This window comes from Odocoileus virginianus, chromosome 3 (genome assembly GCF_023699985.2).
Source record: "Odocoileus virginianus isolate 20LAN1187 ecotype Illinois chromosome 3, Ovbor_1.2, whole genome shotgun sequence".
NCBI lineage: Eukaryota > Metazoa > Chordata > Mammalia > Artiodactyla > Cervidae > Odocoileus > Odocoileus virginianus.
The window spans coordinates 77,846,214-77,868,313 of NC_069676.1; the positions used below are offsets into that span (position 1 = coordinate 77,846,214).

At 37.3% G+C, this 22,100-nt stretch overlaps 1 protein-coding gene across 1 annotated transcript in view; it reads right to left on the minus strand.

The window, feature by feature from the left end:
- TMEM167A (transmembrane protein 167A) overlaps positions 1-22,100 on the minus strand; it is a 44,342-nt gene that overhangs the window by 16,325 nt on the left and 5,917 nt on the right. The gene's annotated exons all lie outside the window — the stretch shown is intronic.

A 22,100-nucleotide genomic window follows, 5' to 3' on the forward strand; every position in this document is an offset into this window, starting at 1 on the left:
AAATAAAACTGTTACACATTTATCATAATGCAGCAGCAGCATCCCTAAAGAGTAGACAAACTGAATCTCCAGCACCTAACTATCCATCAGCCACTCAGTGGGAGCCCGATCAGAGATGGTGGAATAAATAAAACAATTTTTTAAAAGTAGAGGAATACTACTGTACATACAATAAAGAACAACTTTTCTATTATATACAGGTTGCAAAAATATATCAGTCTCACACAGCAGCCAACAATATGTTTACTTAGTAGACTCAGAAGTTCTTCCTGAGGGGGATCAAGATGGTGGAGTAGTAGGATGTGACACTCACCTCCACCAACAAAACACATCAAAAATACATCTACATGTGGAATAATTCTCACAGAAAACCAACTGGAAATGGGCAGATCTCCTATATAAAAAAGCTGCAAGAAAGATCTCCATGTAACCAGGTAGGACAGGGAAGAAAAAAAGCATCAAGATGGGACATCAAGATGCCTTTGGTAGGCATGTGTAAAGGAGAAAGGGTCTACCCAAGTAGGCTTGGGAAGCATTCTTGCCTGCTGAGACAGACAGAGGGGTCTCAGGGGCCTAGACTTGATCAGAATGTGTGCATGCTGGCTTGCTAACAATCAGGGTGGAGACAGACTGGTGCTGATGGCTGCACCTCACCACACCAAGTGTGAATCAGGTTGGGCTACAAATATGTACAGCAGCTAAGCAGTGAATCTTGGCAGATATGCTCTGCAGGAGGACTCCATCTGTTAATAGCTGCAAGGAGCCAGCTCTCAGGGTCTGGACTGTGTTCAGAGAGCCACAGAGTCCACAGTCCCGAGGCAGGAGGAAGATGGGCACCCATCAGAGTAAAGCAACTAGAGATTCACTGCCTATGGACTGAAACTCCAAGACGAGAATAGCAGCACAAATAAGGGAGGAGGCTGGGCCCTGCCCAGACCACACATTTCTCATTCAGCTTCTCATTCATTTCTCATTTAGGGAGTCATGAGACCTCCTCGACCACATTCCTGCAGAAAGGCTCCCTGGAGGTCAAAGCAGGAGTGATGTCAAGGGATATTCTACCCATCTGCCTTTTTGGTAGAAGTCATCTTGGCTAAGAGATGTGTGCTCATACATGGGAGGATCCTGAGATATACCAAATATAGACTGTGAACCAGGCAAATCAAAATGACTGGCCAAAAGAAACCCGAAGAAATTACCCCATAAAAGTAATTCAAACTGCCATGAGGATGTGACTCAGCAACTCTCTTGAGTCTGCCCGTGTGTCTATCCACACATATTGTACTTTTTTTTTTCCCCTTTTAACAAATACTTGTTTCACTACTTTCCAACTTTGTGGGCATTCTTTTCTGCAAAGCTGAAGGGCCAGGGCCTCGTCACTGACCACTGGTCTAACGGCTAGGACTGGTGTTCTCACTGCCACACCCTGGCCTCAGTCTCTGGGTGGGAACTCAAGCCCTGCTTCGAGCTGCTGCAGGCTGAAGCTACCTGAGAAGTCTGAAGCACCTCAAGTGGAGGTGGGGGTGAAGCGGAAAGGAGTGGGCGGGTGGGCCTGGGTTGGCAGTGGTACTTGGTGGACTTTGCTATGCTCAGAAAGGCGTGTCTCCAGGAGAGAGCCCCTGTGGAGGAGTACTCGGAGCTCCAGGCCCACCCACTTCCCACCTCTGCTTGGAGCTCGATCTGAGGTGGACAGGTCCTGAGAGAGGCTGCCAGAGAGGCAGTTAAGGTCCCAGGAAACAGCACGTTCATCTTCATTCATGCAGCCACAGTGCCCTGGCCCCCAGCACCCGTCTACTCTGCACCACAGCCTACAGCTCAGCACTATATCTGGGGCAAACACAATGGAAAAAGAGAAGCAATTTTGGGCTGCTTATGGGCAGAACTGCAGCTGTCAAAAATACTGCACTCACACAGACTATACAGGGATGCTTCCATATTAAAAACACACCTTCAAATCCATAGTAGAGAACTGTTTTTCTTAAATTCATAGAGACAGAATGAAGTTAAGAAAGATGAAAAAGCAGAGGAACTACTCAGATTTAAAAGAACAAGAGAAATTCCCCTGAAAGAAATAAAACAGCCCTCACCAGTCTCCCAGACCCTGTGTTCAAAAAGGAAGAAAAATGTTATAGGAATTAAAAAAGATAACTGATAGAAATTCAGATCATTGTAACAAGGAACTAGCAACTATAAACATGAACCAATCAAAGGTAGATAATACAATTGCTAAGATAAGAGCCAATCTAGATGCAATCAACAACAGACTAAATTACAGAGAACAAATAAGTGATCTGGAGAACAATGGCAATCACTCCTTCAGAACAGCTGAAGAAAAAAATTCTAAAAATATAAACAAGAGATCTCACTGTATCATTTTGTTGTTGTCATTTAGTCACTAATGACGTCCAACACTCTTGCGATCCCCACGGACTGTAGCCCACTAGGCTCCTCTGTCCGTGGGATTCCCCACGTAGCAATACCAGGTTGCCAATTCTTTTTCCAGTCAATGTTCCTGATCCAGGGATCAAACCTGCATCTTCTGCATCAGTAGGTGGATTCTTTACCACTGAGCCTTCAGAGAAGTCCACCTGGTGTATCATTAACTGTAACAACATTCACAATTCAGGGGTCCAAGAAGAAGAGAAATAAAAGGGGACTGAGTAAATCAGGGCTAAAAACTTCCCAAACCAGAAGAAAGAAACAGATATTTAGGTACAGGAAGCACAGAGGGTCCCCTAAAAGATGAAAGCAAACAGATCCACATCAACACATATCATAGTTAAAATGGCAAAAAATTAAAGACAAAGACAGAAGTCTAAAAGTAGCAAGAGAAAACCAAAGAGTCATATTCAAGAGAAACACCATAAGGCTATCAGCTGAATTCTCTGCAGAAACTCTGTAGGCCAGAAGCATGATATACTCAAAAAGTTCTTAAAGAGAAAAACCTACAACATCCTAAACCCTGCAAGATTATAATTTATTTTTTTTAGATTATTATTTAGAATAGAAAGATAAAAAATTTCTCAGACAAGCAAAAATTAAAAGAATACAGCAATTCTAAACCTACCCTAGAAGAAATATTGAAAGGTTTTCTCTAAAGAGAAAAGAAGCAAGACTTAATAGGAAAGGGGAAAATTACAATAGGAAAGGCAAGCATATAAAAGGATTAAGATCATTTAAATAAGCCAGTACATTGATTGAAAAACAAGAAAAAAATGATAAAATGCAAGTAGACATAGTTATGTGTCAATATACTTAAAAACCTGGTTCACCACAAATCAAAAATATACACTAGACTCACAAAAATCAAACAAAGGGAAGTCAAGCATAATACAAAAGAAAACCAACAAACCACAAAAGAAAAAAAAAAGAAGACATCAACAAAGTACAAAAGCATCTGGAAAACAAGGTTGAAAATGGCAATAAGTATATATTCATCAATAACTACTTTAAATGTCAATGGACTAAATGACCTGATCTAAAGACAAAGAGAGGCAGATTAGATGAAAAATAAGACACTACAATATGCCACCTACAAAAGACTCACTTCAGGGTTAAGAACATACAGATTGAAAGTGAGTAGATGGAAAAAGATATTTCATGGATTTGGAAATGATAAGAAATTGGTGGTAGCAGTATTCATATTAGACAAAGGAGACTTAAAGTCCATAAAGAAAGGCAGGAAGGACATTATATAATAATAAATGGATAAAAACAACCAGAGGGTCTTATACTAATTACATATATACATCAATGGTCAGATCTTTCAGACAGAAAATCAGTAAAGAAACAGATAGTCTATATGACACATCAGACCAGTGGGACTTGATATCTACAAGACACTACATCTCCAAAAATCAGAATATACTTTTTTTTTTTTAAATAAGCACACATGGAACATTCTCTAGGACAGACCACATACAAGATCACAAAACAACCCTTAACAGATTTAAGAGCACAGAAATTATCTTAAGCATCTTTTCTGACCACAATGGTATGAAAGCAGACATTAACCACAGGGGGAAAAAAAAACAGGAAAAGAACAAACATATGGAGACTAAACAACATGCTACAATGATGAAATAAAAGAAAAAAATAATACCTTGAAACAAATGACAATGAAAACGTGTATGCTCAGTCACTAAGTTGTGTCTGGCTCTTTGAAGCCCCATGGACTGTAGTCTCCCAGGTTCCTCTGTTCATGGGATTTTCCAGGCAAGAATACTGGAGTGGGTTGCCATTTCCTTCTCCAGAGGATCGTCCCAATTCAGGGATCAAACTAGTGTCTTCTGCATTGGCATGTGGATTCTTTACCACTGAGCCACCAGGGGAGCCCCCAAATGAAAACACACCCTTACAAAATCTATGGAATGCAGCAAAAGCAGTTCTAAGAATAAAGTGCATAGAAGCACAGGTCTTCCTCAAGAAACAGGAAAAATCTCTAACAAATAACCTAATTGCCACCTAAAACAATCAGAAGAAGAACAAACAAACCCCAGTCACCTAAAGGAAGGAAATAATAAAGATGAGAAGACAATAAAATAGAGATTAAAAACAATACAATAGAAAAGATCAGTAAAATTAAGAGCAAGGTTTTTGAAAAGTCAAACATAATCTACAAAATCTAGCCAGGTTTATCAAGAAAAGAGAGAGGGCCTAAAAAAGCAAAATAAGAAATGGAAAAAAAAAGAAATGGAAAAGAAGAAATTACAACTGATACCACAGAAATATAAGAAAGTCATAAAAATAAAAAAAATTATATATCAACAAATTGGACAACCCAGAAGAAATGGATTAGTTTATAGAAACACAAAGCTTGCTGAAATGGAGTGAACATAACTTGAACAGATTGATCATGTGAAAGAAAACCTGTAATAAAAATTCTCTTTGCAAACAAAAGTCCAGGACTGGGCAGCTTCACTGAGGAAGTCTACCAAACATACAAGGAAGCACTTAAATCTATGCTTCTCAAATTAGTCCCAAAGTTGAAAAGGACAGAATGCTGCCAAATTCATTCCATGACACCACTATCACCTTGACACCAAAGCCAGACAAAGACACTACAAAAAAAGAAAATAACAAACCAATATCTTTGATGAATATAGATACAAAAATACTCAAAATATTAGCAAACTGAATCCAATATACATTAAAAGGACTGAACACCATGATCAAGTGGGATTTATCCCAAGGATGCAAAGGTTTTTCAATATTCAAAAATCACTCAATGTGAGCAAACTGAAGAATAAAAATCACATGATCACCTCAATAAACACAGAAAATGAATTCAAACAAAATGCAACATCCTTCCATAATAAAAACTATAAAACTAGATATAGAGGAAACATCTCAACACAATAAAATATATTTAGGACAAACTCACAGGCAACAATTGTCAATGCTGAGAAGCTGAAAGCCTTCCTACTAAATTCAGGAACAAGGGAAGGATGCTCACTCTTACCAATTCTATTCAACAGTGTTGAAAACCCTACTTACAGCAATCAGACAAAGAAAAGAAATAAAGGGCATTAAAATGGAAGGGAAGAAGTAAAACTATCTCTGTTTGCAGATGACATGATATACTATTTAGAGAACCCGAAAGTCTCCATACAGAAACTGTTAGAACTAGTAAATAAATTCAGCATGGTAGCAGGATCCAAGTTTAATATACAGAAGTCAGTTGCATTTCTTTACACTAACAATGAACTATCAGAAAGAGAAAGTAAAAAACAATCCTGTTTAAAATTGCATCCTCCCTCCCCCAAATAAAGGCTAGGAATAAATTTATCCAAGTCACTGAAAAACTTACATGCTGAAGACTATAAAACACTGCTAAAGGAAACTAAAGACAAAGAAATGGAAAGATATCACATGTTCTTGGGTTGGAAGAATTAACACTGTTAAAATAGCCATACTACCCAAAGCAATCTATAGATTTAATGGAATCCATATCAAAACAGTTTTCACAGAACTAGTAACAATAACCCTAAAATTTACATGGAACCACGTTAAGACTCAGAATTTCCAAAGCAATCCTGAGGACAAAGGACAAAGCTGGAAGCCTAAACCCTTTCAGACTTCAGACAAGAATACACAAAGCTACAATAGTGCTCAGCTTTCTTTATAGTCCAACTCTGACATTCATACATGACTACTGGAAAAATCATAGCCTTGACTAGATGGACCTTTGTTGACAGAGTAATGTCTCTGCTTTTTAATATGCTGTCTAGGTTGGTCATAACTTTCCTTCCAAGGAGTAAGCATCTTTTAATTTCATGGCTGCAATCACCATTGGCAGTGATTTTGAAGCCCCCCAAAATAATGTCAGCCACTGTTTCCCCATCTATTTGTCATGAAGTGATGGGACCGGATGCCATGATCTTAGTTTTCTGAATGTTGGGCTTTAAGCCAACTTTTTCACTCTCCTCTTTCACTTTCATCAAGAGGCTCTTTAGTTCTTCACTTTCTGCCATAAGGGTGGTGCCATCTGCGTATCTGAGGTTATTGATATTTCTCCTGGCAATCTTTATTCCCGTTTGTGCTTCCTCCAGCCCAGCGTTTCTAATGATGTACTCTGCACAGAAGTTAAATAAGCAGGGTGACAACATACAGCCTTGACGTACTCGTTTTCCTATTTGGAACCAGTCTGTTGTTCCATGTCCAGTTCTAACTGTTGCTTCCTGACCTGCATACAGGTTTCTCAAGAGGCAGGTCAGGTGGTCTGGTATTCCCATCTCTTTCATAATTTTCCACAGTTTATTGTGATCCACACAGTCCAAAGCTTTGGCATTTATCAATAAAGGAGAAATAAATAGATGTTTTTCTGGAACTCTTGCTTTTTCAACGATCCAGCATCTCTACAAATAGGTCATTTAGATGGCCAATAGGTACATTAAAAAATGCGTAACAAGGTTAATTATTAGAGAGATGCAAACCAAAACCACAGTGATGTATCATGTATTACCTCACACTGGTCAGAACAACTCTCATCAGAAAGTCTACAAATAACAAATGTTGGAGAGGGTGTGAAGAAAAGGATGCCCTCTTATATCGTTTCTGGGAATGTAAATTGGTGCAGCCACTATAGAAAACAGTATGAAGGTTCCTTTAAAAAAGAAAAACAGACCTACCATGTGATTCAGCAATCCTACTCCTTGGCATATATCAGGAAAATAGGAAAACTACAATTTCAAAAGACCTCACTTTCATAGTAGCACTGTATATTAGCCAAGTGGTGAAAACTATCCAAGTGCCTATCAACAGAGGATTGGTTTAAGAAGATGTGACACACACACATTTGCAGCAAAACAAAAATACCTGGAGAACATTACACCAAGCAACGTTTAAGTCAGAGAAAGACAAATATCATATGATATCACTTATATATGTAATGTAAAACATAATAAAAATGAATCTATATACAAAACAGAAAAAAACTCAAAGACACAGAACTCAAACTTATGGTTACTAAAGGGCCAGGGGAGGGGGGAGGGGTAAATAAGGAGTATAGGATTAACAGATATACATTATACCAAAAGAGATAAGCAATAAGAATTTACTGTATAGCACAGGGAATTATATTCAATATTTTATAATAACATATAATGGAAAAAGTATCTGAAAAGTATATCTGATTCCCTTTGCTGAACACCTGAAAGTGACAGAATATTGTAAATCAAATCATACTTCAATTAAGTAGAAAGTACTTCTTGAAAAGTGAGGAGTTAGACAGATAAGAGTTATTAAAAAAATACTAAGATGAAATTGTTGCTTGAAAATAAGTGCTACCCTAAAAAGCCCAAAAGAATGTAGAGAAAAATTATTATAGATCATAAGGGAATTAAAACTGAGTAAGGTGGATAGAAACATAATATTCAAATTGATACACTGAATAATTATAACATCAACCAGTAGAAAAAGGACTCCATTTATAACAGCAATCAGAACAAAAAGCTAAAATATTCAACATATAGGAACAATCTTACTAAGAAATCTCTAATACTGGCATTAAAGACCAAAACTGACAAAGCCTTAAAACATACTAAAGCACATAAAAGTTGAATGGGTGGGATACCAGGTTTTTATAACAGCACTGTAAAGCTAATCTGTAAATTTAAAGTGAACCCAACAGCAACAAGTTATTTTTGAAGTTGACAACTGATTTTAAAGTACATATAGAAAAATAGGAAGAATAACCAGGAGAATCCTAAAAAAAGAAACTGCCATAATATTTTTTTAATCTTTTACACATTTTTAATGATTTAATTTACAAACTATTCAAAACATTAAGAAAACTATACATGCTATTTGCCAACATTTTAAGGACAAAAAATCCTCCTGTACAATGCTAAGTGATGGGAAAAACAAGAAACAAGACTCACAATAAGTATATCTGTACTAGGTTAAGACTTTATGCAAGGAAGAGGAGATAATGCAGTGCTCTCTCTCAAACGTTTTTCACCTAATTCTCAACTTTCCTGAATTTCTCAAACTTTCGAAGTGTTACTATTATGGGCTGAATAAGGTAAAATTGATTTGTAATTACTGTTTTAATAATTATTTTCATACAGGAAACTATGGGTACATATTCACCCCACTTGAACGATTCTATGATGACCTACAAGCCCTCCTAGAACTAACACCAATGAAAGATGTCCTTTTCATGACAGAGGACTGGAATGCAAAAGTAGGAAGTCAAGAGATACCTGAAGTAAGATGCAAGTTTGGCCTTGGAGTACAAAATGAAGCAGTGCAAAGGCTAACAGAGTTTTGCCAAGAAAACACACTGATGATAGCAAACACAGTCTTCCAACAACACAAGAGACAGTTCTACACATGGACATCACCAGATGGTCAATACCAAAATCAGATTGATCACATTCTTTTTGGCTGAAGATGGAGAAGCTCTACATAGTCAGCAAAATTAAGACCTGAAGCTGACCATGGCTCAGATCATCAGCTCCTTATTGCAAAATTCAAGCTCAAATTGAAGAAAGTAAGGAAAACCACTAGACCATTCAGGTATGACCTAAATCAAATCCCTTATGATTATACAGTGGAGGTGACAAATACATCCAAGGCATTAGATCTGGTAGATAGGGTGCCTGAAGAGCTATGGATGGAGGTTCATAACACTGTACAGAAGGTGATGACTGAAACTATCCCCAATAAAGAGAAATGCAAGAAGACAAAGTGATTGAGGAGGCCTTATAAATAGCTGAGAAAAGAGAAGTGAAAGGCAAAGGAGAAAGGGAAAGATATACCCAACTGAATGCAGAGTTCCAGAATAGCAAGGAGAGATAAGAAAGACTTTTTTAGTGAACAATGCAAAGAAATAGAGGAAAGCAACAGAATGGGAAAGACTGAAGACCTCTTCAAGAATATTTGAGATATCAAGGGAACATTTTATGCAAGGATGGGCACAACAAAGGAAAGAAATGGTAAGGATGAAAAAAGAAGCAGAAGAGATTAAGAGGTGGCAAGAATGTATAGAAGAACCGTATTAAAAAGGTCTTAATAACCCAGATAACCACAATGGTATGGTCACTGACCTATAGCCAGACATTCTAGAGAGTAAAGTCAAGTGGGCCTCAGAAAACCTAACTACGAACAAAGCTAGTGGAGGTGATGGAATTCCAGCTGAGCCATTTCAAATCCTAAAAGATGATGCTGTTGAAGTGCTGCACTCAATATGTCAGCAAATTTGGAAAGTCAGCACTGGCCACAGGACCGGAAAAAGTCAGTTTTCACTCTAATTCCAAAGAAAGATAATGCCAAAGAATGTTCAAACTATGATATAATTGCGCTCATTTCACATGCTAGCAAGGTAATGCTCAAAATTCTTCAAGCTAGGCTTCAGCAGTATGTGAACCAAGAATTTCCAGATGTACAAGATAGGTTTAGAAAAGGCAGAGGAACCAGAAATCAAACTGCCAAAATTTGTTGAATCATAAAAAAAGTAAGGGAATTCCAGAAAATCATCTACTTCTATTTCATTGACTACGCTGAAGTCTTTGACTGTGTGGATCACAACAAACTGGAAAATTCTTAAAGAGCTGAGAATACCAGACCACCTTAGCTGTCTCCTGAAACATCTGTATGTAGAACGAGAAGCAACAGGTAGAATTCTACATGGAACAACTGACTGGTTCAAAATTGAGAAAAGAGTACGAAAAGCTATACAATATCACTCTGTTTATTTAACTTATATGCAGAGTACATCATGTGACATACCAGGCTGGATGAATGACAAGCTTGAACCAAGAGTGCCAGGAGAAATATCAACAACCTCAGATATTCAGATGATATCCCTCTAATGGCAAAAAGTGAAGAGGAACTAAAGAGCCTCTTGAGGAGAGTAAAAGAGCTGGCTTAAAACTCAGTATTCAAAAAAAACTATGGCATTCAGTCCCATCCCTCAATGGCAAATAGAAGGGGAAAAAGCGGAAACAGTGACAGATTTTATCTTCTTGGGTTCCAAAATCACTGCTGATGGTGACTGCAGCCAAGAAATTAGAAGACACTTGCTCCTTGGAAGGAAAGCTATAACAAACCTAGATATTGTATTAAAAAGCACAGACATCATTTTGCAAACAAAGGATTGTATAGTCAAAGCTATGATTTTTCCAGTAGTCATGTAAGGATGTGAGTGTTAGGCCATAAAGAAAGCTGAATGCCAAAGAATTGATGCTTTTTTTTTTTCCTTTTTCTTTTAATTGGAGGCTAATTACTTTACAATATTGTGGTGGTTTTGCCATACATTCACATGAATTGATGCTTTTGAATTGTGGTGCTGGAGAAGACTTTTGAGAGTCCTGTGGACTTCAAGGAGATAGAACCAGTCAATCTGAAAGGAAATCAACTCTTAATATTCATTGAAAGGACTGATGCTGAAGCTCCAATACTTTGGCCACCTGATGCAAAGAGCTGACTCATTGGAAAACACCCTGATGCTGGGAAAGACTGAAGGGAAAGACTGAAGGCAAAAGGAGAAGAAGGAATCAGAGGATGAGATGGTAAGATAGCATCACTGATTCAATGGACATGAATTTAAGCAAACTCTGGGAGACAGGGAAGGACAGGGAAATGTGAAATGTTCACATCATGTGAAATTTGGGGCAGATGAAGCACAAGCTGGAATCAAAAGTGCCGGGAGAACACATCATTAGATTTGCAAATGATGTCACACTAATGGGAAAAAGTGAAGAAGAACTAGAGCCTCTTGATGAAGGTGAAAGAGAATGAGAAAGCTGGCTTAAAACTCAACATCCAAAAAACTAAGATCATGGCATACAGTCCCATCATTTAATGGCAAACAGATGGGGAAAAAGTGGGAACAGTGACAGGCTTCATTTTCTTGGGCTCCAAAACCACTGTGTACGGTGACTGCAGCCACAAAATTAAAAAACACTTGCTCCTTGGAAGAAAAACTATGACAAACCTAGCTGTTTTTATTCAGTTGCCCCGTCGTGTCCAACACTTCAAGACCTCATGGGTTGCAGCACACCAGGCCTCTGTGTCCTTCAGCATCTCCCAGAGTTTGCCCAAGTTCATGTCTACTGCACTGATGATGCCATCCAGCCATCTCATCCTCTGATGCTTTTCAACACTGTCTAGGTTTGTCACAACTTTCCTACTAAGAAGCAATCATCTTCTCATTTCATGGCTGCAGTCACCATCCACAGTGATTTTAGAGCCCAAGAAGAGGAAATCTGTCACTGCTTCTACCTAGGTCTGACAAACCTAGATGGCTTATTAAAAGCAGAGACATCACTTTGTTTTTCCAGTAGTCACGTACAGATATGAAAGCTGGACCATAAAGAAGGCTGAATACAAGGGATCATAAGAGACTACTATGAACAACTATATAGCAATAAAATGGACAACCTGGAAGAAAAGGACAAAAACTTAAAAAAGATATAACCTTCCAAGACTGAACTAGGAAGAAACTTAATAGAAAATATGAACAGACCAAACACAAGTAATTAAATTGAAACTGTTATTAAAAAACTCCCAATAAACAAAAGTCCAGGACCAAATGGCTTCATAGGCAAATTCTATCAAACATTTACAGAGGAGTTAACACCTATCCTTCTGACACTATTCTGAAATATTGCAGAGGAAATTATCCTCCCAAACTCAATCTATGAGGTCACCATCACTCTGATGGGCTTCTCTGATAGCTTAGTTGGTAAAGAATCCATCTGCAATGCAGGAGACCCCAGTTCAGCTCCTGGGCTGGGAAGATCCCCTGGAGAAGGGATAGGCTACCCACTCCAGTACTCTTGGGCTTCCCTTGTGGCTCAGCTGCTAAAGAATCTGCCTGCAATGTGGGAGACCTGGGTTTGATGCCTGGGTTGGGAAGAGCCCCCGGAGAAGGGAAAGGCTACCCACTCCAGTATTCTGGCCTGGAGAATGCCATGAACTGTATAGTCCATGGGGTTGCAAAGAGTTGGACAGCGACCTTCACTTTCACTCACTCTGATACCAAAACAAGACAAAGATACTACACACACACACACTCACACAAAATTATAGGCCATTATCATTCATGCACAGACTCAAAAATCCTCAACAAAATACTAGTAAATCAAATTCAACAACACATAAAAAGGATCATACACTGTGACCAAGTGGATTTCAAGGATGTAAGGAATTTAAAATATTCCCAAATTAGTGTGACACTAACAAGCTGAAGAATAAAAACCACAGGATCAAGTAATAGGTGCACAAAAAGCTTTCAACAAATTATACATCTATTTCTGATAAAAACTTTCCAGAAAGTGGACATAGAGGGCAAATACCTCAACATAATAAAGGACATATATGTCAAATCTACAGGTAACACTATATTCAATGGTGAAAGGCTAAAAGCATTTCCTCCAAGATCAGGAACAAGACAAGAAGTTCAGTCTCGCCACTTTTATTAAACATAGTTTTGGAAGTCCTAGCCACGACAATCAGAGAAAAAAAAGAAATAAAAGGAATCCAAACTGGAAAATATGTGATGTGTCACTGTTTGCAGATGACATGGTATTATACATAGAAAATCACAAAGAGGCTATGAGAAAAGTACTAGAGATCATCAATGAATTCAATAAGGTTGCAGGATAAAGAATTAATACACAACAATTTCTTTCATTCTGAAAGATCAGAAAGGGAAATAAACAGTTCCCTTTACCATTGCATCAAAAAGAGTAAAATACTTAGCAATAAATCAAATTAAGGATAGAAAAGATATGCACTCTGACTATCCTACGGAAGTCAATCTACATATTCAATGCAATCCCTATCAACTTATGAATGGCATTTTTCACAGAACTAGAACACAAAATTTTATAATTTGTATGGAAACTCAAAGGACCCTGAATAGCCAAAAGCAACCATGGAAAGAGAAACAGAAGTGGACCAATCACATTCCGTGACTTCAGTTCAGTTCAGTCCAGTCCAGTCGCTCAGTTGTGTCCGACTCTTTGCGACCCCATGGACTGCAGCACGCCAGGCCTCCCTGTCCATCACCAACTCCCAGAGTTTACTCAAACTCATGTCCATCAAGTCGTGATGCCATCCGACCATCTCATCCTCTGTCGTCCCCTTCTCCTCCTGTCCCCAATCCCTCCCAGCATCAGGGTCTTTGCAGGCTATACTACAAATCGGTAGAAATCAAAACTTGTTACTGGCACAAAAACAGAAATACAGATCAAAGAAAGAGGGTAGAAAGCCAAGAAATATACCACTGCACCTATGGCCAATTTATCTATGACAAAGGAGCCAAGAATACACAATGCAGAAAAGACAGTCTCTTCAATAAGTGGTGCTGGGAAAGATAGACAGCTACAAGTAAAAGAATGATATTAGAATACCACAAACAAAAATAAACTCAAATGGTTTAAAGATCTAAGTTTAAGACTGGATACAATCAAACTCCTAGAGGAAAACACAGGCAGAACACTCTGACATAAATTGCAACACACTGCTTTTTGTTATTGGATCCCTCTCCTATAGTAATGTAATGAAAACAAACAAACGGGACCTAATTAAACTAAAAGCTTTTGCACAGCAAAGAAAACAAAACAAAACAAAAAAAAACCAATGCACAGAATGAGAGAAAATACTTGCAAACAAAGTGACCAACAACGGCTTAATCTCCAAAATATACCAACAGCTCACACAGTTTGATATAAAAAAACAAACAATGCAATCAAAAAATGGGCAGAAGATCTAAACAGACATTTCTCCAAAGAAGACATACAGATGGCCAAAAAGCACATGAAGGATACCCAACATTGCTAATTATTAGAAAAATGTAAATCAAAGCTAGTGAGGTCTCCTCACATGGTCAAAATGGCCATTATAAAAAAGTCTACAAACAATAAATACTGGAGAGGATGTGGAGAAAACAGAACCTTCCTACACTATTGGTGGGAGTGTAAACTGGAACAGGCACTATGGAGAACAGTGAGGAGTTTCCTTAAAAAACTAAAAACAGAACCATCATACGTTCCAGTAATCCCATTCCTGAGCATATATCTGGAGAAAACCATATACATCCCAATGTTCATCACTGCACTGTTTATAATAGCCAAGACAGGAAAACAACCTAAATGTCCATTGACAAAGAAATGACAAAGAAGGTGAGTACAAAGGCACAATGGAATATTACTCAGCCACAAAAAGAATGAAATAATGCCATTTGCAGCAACTTGGATGGACTTACAGATTGTCATACTAAATGAAGCTAGAGAAAGTCAAACACTGTATGATATCACTTGTATGTGCAATCTAAAAAAATGAGACAAAGGAACTTACAAACCAGAAGCAGATTCACAGACTTTGAGAACAAACTTATGGCTACCAAAGGGGAAAGACTGGGGCAAGGGATAATTTAGGAGCTTAGGATTAAAATAAACATAAAATAATCAACAAGGACCTACTGTTTAGTACAAGGAACTCTACCCAATGTCCTATAATAACCTACATAACAAAGTATCTGCAAAAGAATGGAAATATGTACATGTATAACTGAATCACTTTGCTATACACCTGAAATTAACACAACATTGTAAACCAACTACACCCCAATATAAAATAAAAATTAAAAAGAAAGTACATACCATAGTTCCTTTCCTGTGAATAGCTAACAACAAGAATTCACTGGTATTCAATAAATTCTTGTTTTGGATGACCTTTTTCATCCTCATATTTGACGTGGATGTTATTAAAATCCTAATTTTATACGTGAGATAAGGCATACAGCAGTTATAAATGAAAGAGAATAGGACATAGATTTTAAAAACGAAATAGCAACTTCTAACATATGTAAATAACAGAGCAATGCTGACCAAAAAAAAAAAAAAAAGCCATTTTCACAAAGAAAAGTCAGGAGAGGCTTCAAGGAACTGAGTCAAGCCTGAAAGGACATAAGCAAATGGCAAAGAATACAGAGCAGGCTCCATAAGAGACAAAAGCATGGGAAACATCCCCAAAGGATCAGAAATTTGCATGTTCAGGGAATAATGAGCAGACTTTCTGTACTAAGCAAAGGATTTACTTAGTAAAGTGGATGGAAAAGAAATTTGAAAAGGTTTATTATCTTCCTAATAGAGTATCTAAATTCATGATTTTGCAATCTATACTTTAATCCCTGAATATCTTGTTAAAGAAATGTACTTAAATAATATGTCTGGGACTGGTTTCTAAATAACCCAGTGTTCCAGTTTGTGTGTAGTGGGAGGTGTGGAGTTGATGATGAAATGTTGAGTATATGTGACTTCACGATACTTTTCTTTCTACCTTACATGTTTAAATTTTTTATCATAAAAGATTTTTAAGAAGCACTTAAAAACATACCATTATTAAAGAAGTGGGGTGTGTATACATATATTAGTGTGGGAAATCATTAACAAATGAAAACCACTTACTAGTATGTACTATATAATACATACAACTTTGTTCCTGGAATTTATAGACCCTAAAATTTAAACAAATAATCTTAGGTGGTAAAGTCTTTTAGATGTACTTAGACTCTGGTCAAGAGTGTTTCAAACTCACAGAGGTTAGTCTACCACTGCCTAGCCTACCTAAGCACTCCTTTTAATACTTAGCATCTGTTGTCAGCTGATACAAAATTTTAGTCTCAGAGTTAAAGGAAACAGATGTTACTGTTCTGTAGATAAGTAATTGAGGTTTTCAATAGGAAAGTGTTATTGAAGGGAAGGGAGGATGCTAAGAAGCAAGCAAGCATATTTCATCACAAAATAGAGGGAAAGATGATAAAAATAGGTGGAAAGGGAAGTATAATTCACTTACTGTGTTCTCTTTTTTTCAGATCCTTTAAATCATGCATTTTTCAAGGTACACTACGTTTTTGTACATGCTATATGTTTTTTTCAACCCTGTGGTCTCAAGAGTCATCTCCTCTGTGAAGTCCTTCCTGTGTCCACCCCACTCTCCACGCCAAGCAGAGGCTGGATCTTTGTACATTTACGTGTTACACACATACCTGTCACCCGCCAGATTGCCCTATAACTGTTTCCACTATTTTATGGAGGTTCTTATCAATCTCCTGTGCTTATTAAATAGTACACAGCAGTCACTGAAAAAATACTGAATGAACAGGAACGTGAACACAACTGCAAATAATAAACATTTTAACAAATGCAAGAGCACACTTAGATTCCAAATTAACAATGCACGTTATTAAAAAAATATAGGTTAGACTGCTGAATGTCTTCTTAACTATTTAAGAGAAACCTCCACACACAGCTTTGCATTTATATTTACTTATCAATGATATTTTGCAAAATTCAGAATGAAGAAACATATGTTTGTGCTAAGGGCCAGGGCTACAGGGTAAAATAAAGGTCTGAGGTAATTTCTTTTCAGCATCCAAATCTGGTATCACTAACCAGAATTCAGAGAAGTTCTACTGAGCAGTCATCCTCGAGGTGCTTGCATATGGGACAGTGTCTTCTGAGTCCACTTAATTTGTAAGAGATATATCCTCAAGAGTTCTGGATGCCTGAGGCAGCAGGCAAACTGGCTGGTAGAAAGTTCTAGACCCTCAAATCTAAGGTTTATCTAATTTTCATCAAGGACACCCTGTGCCAACACCAGGGAGTTACACAATGGCACACTACTCAGTCTAATAAATTCAGCTCACTATTAAACATTAAATAACACACACTGGAATTAATGAATTACAAGATACAATGGAACTTGCTCCTTCTGGAGGCTTGAGGAAATAATCTGTTTTTCTTGCCTTTTCAAGTTTCTAAAGGCTGCCTGATTCCTTGGCTTACTGAGCCACTCATCACTCTGACCTTGACAACTTCTTTTGTGATTATGGCCCTCCGGCTTCCCTCTCACAAGGATTCTGGTGATTAAACTGCCCTGTCACCCCGTAATTCAAGAAATAATCTTCCCATTCCAAAACTCTTAATCACACATGCAAAGTCCCTTGTGTCAAATAAGATAACATATTCAGTTGTTTTTTTTTTTTTAAAGGGGGTTGCAGAGAAGTGCATTCTGTCCACCACACCTACAAACAATTCCTTTTTATAAAGAGGTATCCAGTAACATTCCCTAGACTCTGGGCTGCCTGTAGCAACTTCTGGAGCACAACCTCAGATACAATCAGAATGGTAACCTTTGGGGTCCTGGAATATAGGAGTCCCACCCTGTCCATTATTATCAGAGTTGTGCTTGTTCTTCTAAAACTGGTAATGAATATCTCAACTTTTTTTTCCCCCCAAAGGCCCCTTTTTACTATTCCTTCATACTCCAGACCCATCATGCTACTCACAGCTAACTAGAGCTTCTGATGTGCTTCAAATCACTGCACTAAATTAATTTATCAAACTAGAAGGAAATAAACTTGATGAATCAGTCACTTTGCATAATTACTCTGAAGTAGATGGCAAATTATTGGGCAATGAAATAATAAAAATAACCCAGACTTTCATTTGGTCACATTAGATTGAACTGTTTATTAATAAAGGATAGAGACTGGTCAATGCAAAGGTTAGCATTCAAAATGAAATTACCTCTAATGTTGACATGTCTCTTTAAAATTCTCTATTCTCAAGTTGATTTGAAAAGTTAGGAGTATTTATTTCATGTTCAATTTCTATCATTTTATCCATAAAGATATAATTTGTTATTTTTGGAGTCATTCCTGAATGTTAAAACTATACTAAGTATGGATATAAGGGCAAGACTTCAACGTAAGTGTTTTGTTTTTAGATACATAAATAAAAATACTTCTATGCTAAGAAAAACCCAAAAAACCCAAAACATTAGGAACAGAAGTTAAAAAAAAAGGGGAAACGATGCAGGCATTAGAATAGTACAAAGAAAGAAACAATGAAAAATGCTAAAGAAATACACATATTAATATGCTAAACAGTGCTCTGTCCAAGACCGCTAAATGACTGGTTGCTTGCTAACTGTACTTATTCTGCAGGAAAGACTTTGGCTAAGCCTCCAGTATATTCATTAGCCCTGGATCTCTTGAGTTCCATGGAGCTTATTTATTTTTAGGATTATCAACACAAATTACTTAACCAGTCTATTGATTAAGGGCCTTCTTTATGCATAACACTGTCTGGGAGCTTCAAATGTTGACTGCCTCCTACATGGGGAATACATTTTTATTGACATATTAATTCTTACAGTTTAACTGAGAATCAAACTTAAATTTTTAAAGCTCTAAACACTAACTATTTTACTAATTTCAATACCTATTGTTTTCATGCAAAACTAAAGTTCTTGATCCCTCTCTGGGAGTGAAATGAAACCCAGAAATGATATTTCTGACCTAATTGTGATAGAAATTATACAGCACTGGAAAAGTAGGTCAGCATTTTATCATTTACAAATCTAGGTCAGGTCAGCATTTCCTAACTAGTTTCTATTATAAATTCATATGAAACACTATTATCTCTTAAAATGAAAAACATGGAAATAGAGGGATAAATGTAAGACAGTATGTGAATGTGCAAACACATATGACACCCCATTTCCTCAAGATTAAGTCTTATATTAGAAAATATTTCTAATAACATACAGGAATATTAACATTTTCTTTTTCACTTCAACTCTGTTCTCCACTGGCAACACTGGTGGTCATTTGCGCCTGTTTTCACTGGACCTACAGTGTATTTGTTCTATTTGTACTGCCTATTTTGAGCTATTTTATAGACATCTCACATCTAAATATGAAGCAACAAAAGTGTCACAGTTATTACCAAGAGGGAGCATGCATGCAACTATGACAAACAGTAGACTTAAGAAAATTGATGTAAATGCTTCACATGTCCTTGATAAATGATAAGAGAAAGTAGTCTGAAGGAAAAGTGCAAATTCTGTTATGAAAAAAAAATTCTGATCATGCAAATAGTTAAGACTGACAAAATGGAAAAATTTGCAAATAAATGAAGACAAGCAGGGTATGAACTCAGGCTACTCACTTTACCTGGAGCTTTAAAAAAATAATCAACACCCAGAAATTTGGACTAAACTCTGTGGCATGGGCAGATATCCATGCAGTATAGTAGATTCCTTCTGCAAGGTCTGGAAACCTTTAACTATGGGCTCTGGCTTTGTTGCTTGTTGACTATATTCAGAAGACACTGTATTTACTCTAAACTTAAATTCCCATTCTATAGAGCTAACATGATTTTTGATCAGTTATCATTTAAAATCACTAAGTCATTTTTAATAGATCTCTTACATAGCCAGCCCTGGTTTTGCTTGTAAGACTTCCTCCCAGCACGTTTTCTGTGTAAACTGTTTACAGGTAAAAATCCTTTAGGTTAGTACACTGATGCACTTGAAACTAAGGTGGAGTTATTATCTTGAAAACAAGGTGATTTGTTCTGATGGCTTAATGAACACTTTACTGTTACTCTTTTGCACTGAACTTTGCCTATTTCTGGGAAGAGGTGAATCTGTCCAAGGAAAAAAATATTCCATAGTTCATGGGAAAAACAGTTGTCTGTAATATTGATGTAATGTCACTTTCTAATCATGATCATGGTTTAAAGGATTATCTTGGTTAAATATATATTGGTTTGATGTGTAAATGCTAATATCATTAGCACAAATTACATGATTTTATACATAGTTTCCAGAGGTTGGTTAAGAGTGGCCTGTGAAGCAACTGGAAGCAAATGGTGGCACAGAGACTATCCAGGGAAGACTTGGTGATAAGGGTCTCTCATAAAGAGAGCAAGGGAGACAGACTGTGTAACAGCTATTGTTAGAGGTTCAATGTATGGAAAAATATTTTCCAGAATTATGAATTAATTAACAGCCTAGAATTCTATTTTTCATACTTATGAACTATATAATGAAGGACTGCAATGCATTTTGCATGGCTTTCATTTCTTTAAAATTGCTGCTTTCTAAAATTCTCTTGTTCTCACATTTTGTTGGGGAATCCAACTATTGATCAGCAGTTTCACCCAAGAAATAGCAATAGCTGGACATTTCTGAATTTTTCCATATTGCTTTTCTGTTATATTTATACTTGGTTTTGAAGGATTGCTTATGCCACTGCAAGGAATCAGTACCCAGTTATTGTGTAACATATAATGATACTTACTGTACAATAAAGCCTGAGTTTTTGCCAACTGTAAACCTAGAGTTAGGTGTCTCCCTCCTAATCCACTCATCTGTACCATGGCCTTTTCTCTTCACACTCAGCAGATTCAAAGGTTATTTGCCTTTAGTGATTTCACTTTCTTACAGTATGAAATGATGAAGGTTGATAAAAGGAGAGATTACATTAAAAAAAAATAAATAATAAAGAACAGGAAAGCAAAGCTAAAAGAAACAGCAGCTCTAATTTATTGCTCTGTGAGAGTCTCAGGTCTCCTTAAGTGTTTTCCTGTTTTGGCTCTTCAAATCCAGCCTAAGCTAAAATGAAGAGGTATGGTAGATGCTGTTAACACATATGCACAGCTCCCAGACTCCAGTAGGGTGAAGACCAAAAGGAAGCAAAACTAAGAGCTGGGCTCGATCCCTGGTTTGGGAAGATCCCCTGCAGAAGGGAACGGCAACCTACTCCAGTATTCTTGCCTGGAGAATCCCATGAACAGAGGAGAGCCTGGCGGGCTACAGTCCATGGGGTCACACAGAGTCAGACACGACTGAGTGACTTTCACTCACTCACTCAGTGTGGGCACAGAATTTGCCAAAGCTCCCTGGGAGTTTTTACTTGCAGTTAGAGTTACAAGCCACTATGCTACAGAAGACCAGCATCCACTTCGGATACCTACCTATTAGCCTAATGCAGAGGTTTTCAAAGTGTAGCTCGTGGAAATTCCTCATATATTTATGCAGTCAAAACTATTATATACTAAGAAGATAACCTGCCTTTCTACTGTGATGTCATTTGTATTGAAGGTGCAGAAGTAATAGTAGCTACAGAATTACGATCTTGCAAACAACCCACACCGAGGCATACAAATGTTGCTTTTCCTCCTGAATTCCCTGTGGGATTAACGGCATAACAAAAAGGGCCTAAGATTTGGTGACAAATGGAGCTGTTAAGTTTAAATCTGACCTTCACTACTTATAAGCAATGTGGTCTTGGGGAAGACACTTAACAATTCTTCACCTTTTTCTTCATATGTACAGTGGCCAATAATGTAAGATTTTAATAAAACATCATATGTAAAGCACAAGGCAGAGTTAGTGCTTAAAAAATATTTTCTTCCAGTCATCTAAACTGGACTTGTACTTCACCACTCCTTACTAAGCACCTTATAATGATTTTCTTATTTTTATCTTTCAACCTACTTAAACTTGTCAAGAGGGCAGTCATTCAATCATGTAAGATCACTGTATTTGTTTCTAGTTTCTCAGATTTTAATCTTCTTTACAGATAGCAAAATTAAGACCTGGAGCTGACTGTGGCTCAGATCATGAGCTCCTTACTGCAAAATTCAGGATTAAATTGAAAAAAGCAGGGAAAACCACCAGACCATTCACGTATGACTTACATCAAATCCCTTATGATTATACAATGGAGGTGATGAATAGATTCAAGGGGTTAGATCTGATAGACAGAGTGCCTGAAGCACCATGGATGGAGG